This window comes from Hippocampus comes, unplaced genomic scaffold (genome assembly GCF_001891065.2).
Source record: "Hippocampus comes isolate QL1 unplaced genomic scaffold, H_comes_QL1_v1.1 scaffold94, whole genome shotgun sequence".
NCBI lineage: Eukaryota > Metazoa > Chordata > Actinopteri > Syngnathiformes > Syngnathidae > Hippocampus > Hippocampus comes.
Window position 1 is genome coordinate 2,571,057 of NW_017806059.1, and position 7,130 is coordinate 2,578,186.

The window sequence follows — 7,130 nt, forward strand, 5'->3', positions numbered from 1 at the left end:
GTTTGTGGGTTTGTGTGTGTGTGTGTGTGTGTGTGGGTGTGTGTGTGTGTGTGTGTGTGTGTGTGTGTGTGTGTGTGTGTGTGTGTGTGTGTGTTCTGAGTGCCTGCGATGGTTTTACCATGTGTGGAGTCCCTCAATGGGACTGAATAAAGTCGGATATGAAGGAACCTGTCAGGTCTGGGCTACTGTCGGAAACCCCATTACGTCCTCCTCCACATCCCCCCTTTTTCTTCTTCGTTTGAACATCTAACTTCAGAGGATTCGGACAATTGACAAGTACGGTTTTCACCTATATCCATCAATTTTCGATACAACATGTCCTTATTAGGCTCATGGGCGTATTGGAGCTGAGCCCAGATGGCTTTGGGCAGAGAACACCCTGGACTGATCACCTGCAGTCAATTGCAGGCATTCATCGATACCAAACGTGTCCAACTCTGGGACTGGACAGCCACCATCCTGCCTGTTTTCCAGCTCTCCCGGATGCAACACAGCAGATTCAGATGATCAGCTCATCAGCTAGCTCTGAAGCAGCATTAGAACAATCCCAGTTATTTGAATCAGGTGTATTGCTCCTGGGAGAGCTGGAAAACAGGCAGGACAGCAGCCCTTGAGGACTGACTTAGGACACCCCTGGTCTATACAGTGAGTACTTGGTTTTCAAGAGGGGATGGATTTTGATGTACATACTGTACGTCACAACAGCAAAGACACAATTAGATGATAATAATAAATAATTACAGTAGTCGCTGATGGTGTAGTGCAGTGGTTCTTAACCTTGTTAGAGGTACCGAACCCAACCGGTTCATATGCACATTCACTGAACCCTTCATTAGTGAATAATAGAAATATGATTTTTTACAAGTTCAAGACATATAAAACACATTTATTAAAAACAGAAAAAAGTAAATACAATTAGTATCGATATAAAGTGTACATTTTTAAATTGTGCACTAAATGAACCAGCCAGTGATGGCCAAGGGGGCATGTCATAACTAATTGACATGTGAAGTCAGGTGCGTTGTAACCTCCATGGCAGGGGCTCTGTCGAAGTCCTGAGACCGATTCACCGAACCCCTAGGGTTCGATCGAACCCTGGTTAAGAACCACTGGTGTAGTGGTTCACTCGCCTGACTTGTGAGCGGGCAGCGTGGGATCGGCTCCCACTCAGTGATGATGTGGATGTGGGTGTGAATGGTTGTAAGTCTCTACACGTGCCCTGCGACTGACTGGTGACCACTTCAGGGTGTAGTTTGCCTTCTGCCCGATATCACTTCAGATAGGCTCCAGCATCCCTCGCGATCCTGTTCAGGATAAGCAGTGTTGAAAATGAATGGATGGATGGATGCATAATTACAGTAAATATTTGTAAGAAACACTCTATAACAAATAATAACATTTAAGACAATAAGAATTGATAAAAACTGATTTTGAAGTACTGTGCTGTACCTTAGAGGTTTGGAGTTCTTGAGGTGATGTATTGGAGGATAAGATCAGAAAAGAAAACCTTTATTTGTCTCACAATGGAGAAATTCGCAATCTACAGCAGCAAAATTTGGAGGGAAGAAAGTAAAAAAAAACGAAGTATTTGCATGCACAAATAATTTTTTTGTAAATGAACTGTACACAGTACAGAATGCAATATAAAATATAAAATATAAGATATTAGCATACATGCAACTGCAAAAATAAAAAGATCAAGGTAATTGTGTTTCTTTTGGTAAGATCCTATCCATCCATCCATTTTCTGATCCGCTTTATCCTCACAAGGGTCGTGGGGCATGCTGGAGCCTATCCCAGCTGTCTTCGGGCAGTAGGCGGTGGACCCACTGAATTGGTTGCCAGCCAATCGCAGGGCACACAGAGATGAACAAACACCCGTGCTTACACTCACACCTTGAGAAAATTTAGAGTGTTCAATCAACTTGCCATGCATGAGTTTAGAATTTGGGTGGTAACCGGAGTACCCGGAGAAAACCCACGCAGGCACGGGGAAAAGATGCAACTCCACACAGGAAGGCCGGACCTGGAATCAAACCCGGTACCTCTGCCCTGTGAGGTCACCGCGCTAACCACTTGCCCACTGGGCCGCCCGGTAATATCATAAAATACTGTACATGAAATGCTCTTTTTTAATGTCACACATGGGCCTCCTTTGTATCCATGCATGAGCGTGAGAGTGGTTGGAAGGGAGACTATACAGACAATCGTCTGGGAATCTGCATAGGTGTTTTATATATATATAGAAAAAAATATATATATATATTGGGGGCGGGGGAGGGGCGTATATATTACCTTATGGCGTTATTAAGAGGTGGATTCGATCACGAAACACCCGCTTAAGGCTCATGTCCAAAAATCACCGACCACCACTACTATCTATCTATCTATCTATCTATCTATCTATCTATCTATCTATCTATCTATCTATCTATCTATCTATCTATCTATCTATGTCAACCAACACATTTTTAGTAGCTATCTACAAAAACCAAAATACTTCTTGTAAAACTGGAGAGTTAAAATTGAATCCTTACAGCAGTGAAAGAGAATTCAGGGCCAGGATTATAACTGACATGAATTTATATGCAGTGTAGAAATAAATGCACAAAAGCAATATGAACCTCGCCATAAATTATTGTTAAGGGTCTTTCATTTGTGGCATCTGGGATATAAAGAACAGTGTGGTTTCACATGATACATTTTAACCATTTGAAATTGGATGATACTCTTACCATTTATTTCCTTGGCTTGTAACCTGATGACGACCACCAAAATGAGTCTAGGGGGTTCGACTAGCTTTCGCTGAAAGTCCTAAACTCAAGGCCAAATGTATCACCATGGTTGTAAATACATGACGTACGCATACTCTGTAACGGACTCTTTTCAGTCAGGGGTCCCAAAATTGGCCGAGCGTGGTTCATTCCCGGGCCTTGTATCATTTGATAGCAGACCTCAGAAAAAGGAGAGAATTTTTTTTCAAAATTTCATTTACATGCAGCACATCTATTAATAAATCAAGCTAAAGGTATTTCCCAGACTTTATTCATACTTAGTTGTTTGTTTTTTTTCTCCTAAAATATCATTGTCAAAAAAATTGTCTTAATTGTCTTTAAAAAAACAAACAAACAAACAAACACAATCACCCCCCCTCCCAAATCTCACTGTTAAAAATTCACTTCCGATAAAGTGGCTAAACTGGTTGTCATTTTTATGTTGAGCAGGGTTGTCGGTATTCGCTGAATGTAATGATTAAAGTAACTCATCATCTAAACTTAGTTAATTTCAAAATCAAATATCAGTTAAGTAACTGTGGCAACACTGGTTGCAACATGTTGTAACTGGCATATGCCTAACTTCCTCATCTGGATGACCGGGCCAAACAACAATATACGTTTTTAGCCATAGCCTGAAACCTCTTTTGAGTTTTTGTTGGACCATATTTACTTTTAAGATAACACGTCGGGTAACAGAGAATCATACGAGCCAGCTGCAGTCATTGCGGAACTGACTTTGGGCACACACAGCTGTGGGCACATTTCCTGTCGCCAAACAGCCAGTCTGGAGTCTTCATATGACCTCATTTGCATATTTTTGGAAGGAGTGCGCCGCCGCACTTGGAAGATAAGCCACACGAGCACAGGAAGACTAAAGCTGAGATTGAAAGACCGAATCTCAGAACTGTTAATGACTTGGAAACTGTGCTGCCTGAATGAACCCATGTTTTGTCAAAATAATCCGAAAGTGGAGATTTTCATCAGGAACAATATTGACAAACAGCAGCTGAGGAAGGTGAGGTTAAATCACCACATTTTCCTTCACCGATTTCCTCACAACTCATCGCTGATTCTTTTGCAGGGACTTATGCGATGTCAGCTACGATAGTTTTCCAGTAATTTCCAATTTTGGTCCAATGTGTGCCCCCGAGAGATGATTCAGCCAAAAGTGACTAATTGATGTGCTGTTGTTCTATTAATAAGAAAAAAAGTATCTTCAAAGATGATGCAATGTTCTGAGTCAAATGTCTGAATATCCAAATATATACTTTGGGGTGGCTGAGAGGCAGCATTTAGATTTGGAGCGTGTTCACTGAGTCGCAAGCCCTGCTTTCACGTCGTCCACATGGAATAACTCAATTTTGGACTTTCCTGCAATCCCAAACCCAATTCTAACCTTAACCCAAACCCTGTAATTAGTTTTTCTGGAGGGAAAACAGTCCACACAAGTCATTTTCTGGTAATTGACTGCAAGTAGAGTTTAAATGGTCACAGACACATGTACAAACACATACTGGCACTCAGATACACACACGGTGGACCCATAAACACACAGTCATTGGCGGTACAGCTGCGGTGTGTGTGATAATGAGACAATCCTTGGAGGGGCTCATCTGGAGTGTGTTATATCATCTCCCTGGAAACGGTCCACAGCCCCAAAATTGGTGAGTTTGGTCCTAGTCAGCTGCAGCATGATGTCATCCAATATAATTCCTACAATCAAGGGGTGTGTGGGGTGGGTGGTGATGTGGGTGCTGGGGAAAAAAAACCAAATGACACATGAGTCTGCTGCAAATAGTGGTTTGCTTGAAAAAAAAGGTAGAGATTTTTGCGGTTGTGTTTGCTTTGTATATTTGTCTGTAATTTCATTGTTCCCAAAGAAGAAATAAACGCTCTTCTCTTCTGTTCAACTAAAAAGTACAATATTTTGCTCACTGAAGAAATATTTGGTCTTGGGCACAATGACGTGTTCAACAAAGCCGAGATAATATGAAAAAAGCCTGAATCTTATTATTTCACAAAGTTGTCCAGGTGCTTTTTTTTTTCTCACGAATTGAGCCTCGTTGAGTTTTCCAGTAGAACGATTGCGCATCGTTGCTTTTTCAGTCCGTGAGTTTAAACATTGCATCCTAGGTGGAATTATAAACTGTCAACATTGGAAAAACCATGAACTCTTCATGCAATTTTAAGGAACGATGAAACAATTTCAACTCACACACTAGTGTTAAATTAAGCTCACATGAGTTTGTAGAAAACAATAAAACAACCAATATGACAAAGATCAAAAGCTGCACGTGCATCGCATGTTTCATTTTTTAAAACGTCTTTCACAGAATATGTCAAAAGAAATTAACCACTGAATGAAAAATGTACAATTGAGGAAAAAAAAAACCCTCATAATTGGCTTGCAATCCAGACGTACGTCACTAACGTCAGCTGTGATAGGTTGCAGCAAACCTGCGACTCTTGAAATTTCAATTATTGAGTATGAAAGTTAATGTCAATGAGTAAATATGCCTTTCATCATCAAGAAGCATACTGTTAAATTGCTTGCTGAGATTTGAAGGCTACTGTACAGATGTTGGCCTGGGTGGCGTTTTCGGGGCAGGTCACACCCCAATGAGGACAAGTAAAATAGACAATAGATGGATGAATAAAACATGAACTTTGATAAGAATGGGAACATTAGAGTTGTCTAATGTCTAAACATGTGTCTCATGGACCTTAACTCTTAAATTGTTCTTGTTCTGTCCTCCCACTGATCTCCAAACCTTGTTGAGATGTGTCTTAAAGGTACAAAAACCAAAACCAAAAATGTATCAAGTTCAAAAAAATATGACGCTGACATCTCACTTAAGATGCCGAATTCTGAAAGTTTGAAAGCCACAATATTCTTCGCTCAGAATTTTGGTTTCAGAATTGTGTGACATCACTTTAGAAGTTGTGCTGTATCTACATTTCGACTTCTGTTTTTCAGCTGTCCCATCAATGAGATGGTTGATTTGTCGGATTCAAAGCCAGAGACATGTTATTTTCTGCAACAACCAGTAATTTCGTTTCGCTGAGAGGATATGAAGCTGTATGAATGTGAGTGTGACTGTGTCACTCTCGCCTCAAAAGGGCCTCAGATTGGTCAGGTCTGGCCTGTTTCCTTGGTGATAGCTTTATTAAAGACTGGATTACTGTGTTTTTCTGTATGCGCTTTTGAGTGTGTGTGTGTGTGTGTGGTTTACTAGCCGGCTGTGGTGGTTCTCAGGGGACAACCCTCTCCAGCTGCTGCTTTACAAGACTGTAACATCAAACACACACAATGGTTTGACTTTGCCCTCACCTCTTACACTCACACACACCCTATAGTCCTCGCTTTCTCTTTCATAGTCTTCTTTAAGGCTGAAATAGAAGGAAATATCTATTTTTCCCCATTAAATGTACTGCACACACTATGTATGAGTGTGATTTTTCCATTGTGTTAGAGTCGGTTATCATCAGGTGGAGCGCCATAGATGACCACTGCTGACCTCACCGTTAAATGCAGAACTCCCTTCAGACCATTAATGTGCATTAGTAGAAAGAATGAAATGTCTCAATTTGAGCTTGTTTTTCCTGTTCAGAGGCAAGATTCCTTTTTCTTAACCCTTGATAGTGCGCTCATCGAATGAAATTCGAAATCCGAACCCCAAAAATGCTTGGCTCTAAACAGAGGGGTCTCAAACTCAAGGCCTGGCGGTCATTTTGTAGCCTGCAGGATGATATTTCACGGCCCTCTACTTGACGTCAATGTTTGATATTCTAGCGGTAAATACTTTTTCACAGCAGCGTATCTTGAATAAATGTTTGGGTTCATTTTTTTCCCCCATTGCATTTCAATGGGTGTCAATTAGACGCAGATTTTCCCAGTCCTATCCCCTGCGAAGAGTGAGGTTCCACTGTACACTTTTTAAAAAAATGCAAATACTGTAATAATAACATTGTGAGTTTAGCATTGGTCTAAAATCAAATAGTTTTTAACAGTGTGACGAAACAATTAATGTCAAGCGGCGCAAGAAATCTCACACTGTACCCGTTGTACTTACTGTTTTTTCATTTGATTGATTTATGTTGATACCCTCGTGTGCATTTCAAATATTTACTGTAATTATTACTTTAGTACGGGTGGCCCGGTGATCCAGTGGTTAGCGCCTTGACCTCACAGTGCAGAGGTACTGGGTTCAATTCCAGCTCCGGCCTTCCTTTGTGGGGTTTGCATGTTCTCCCCGGGCCTGCGTGGGTTTTCTCCGGGTACTCCGGTTTCCTCCCACATTCCAAAAACATGCGTGGGTAGGTGAATGGAACACTCTAAAATGTCCCTAGGTG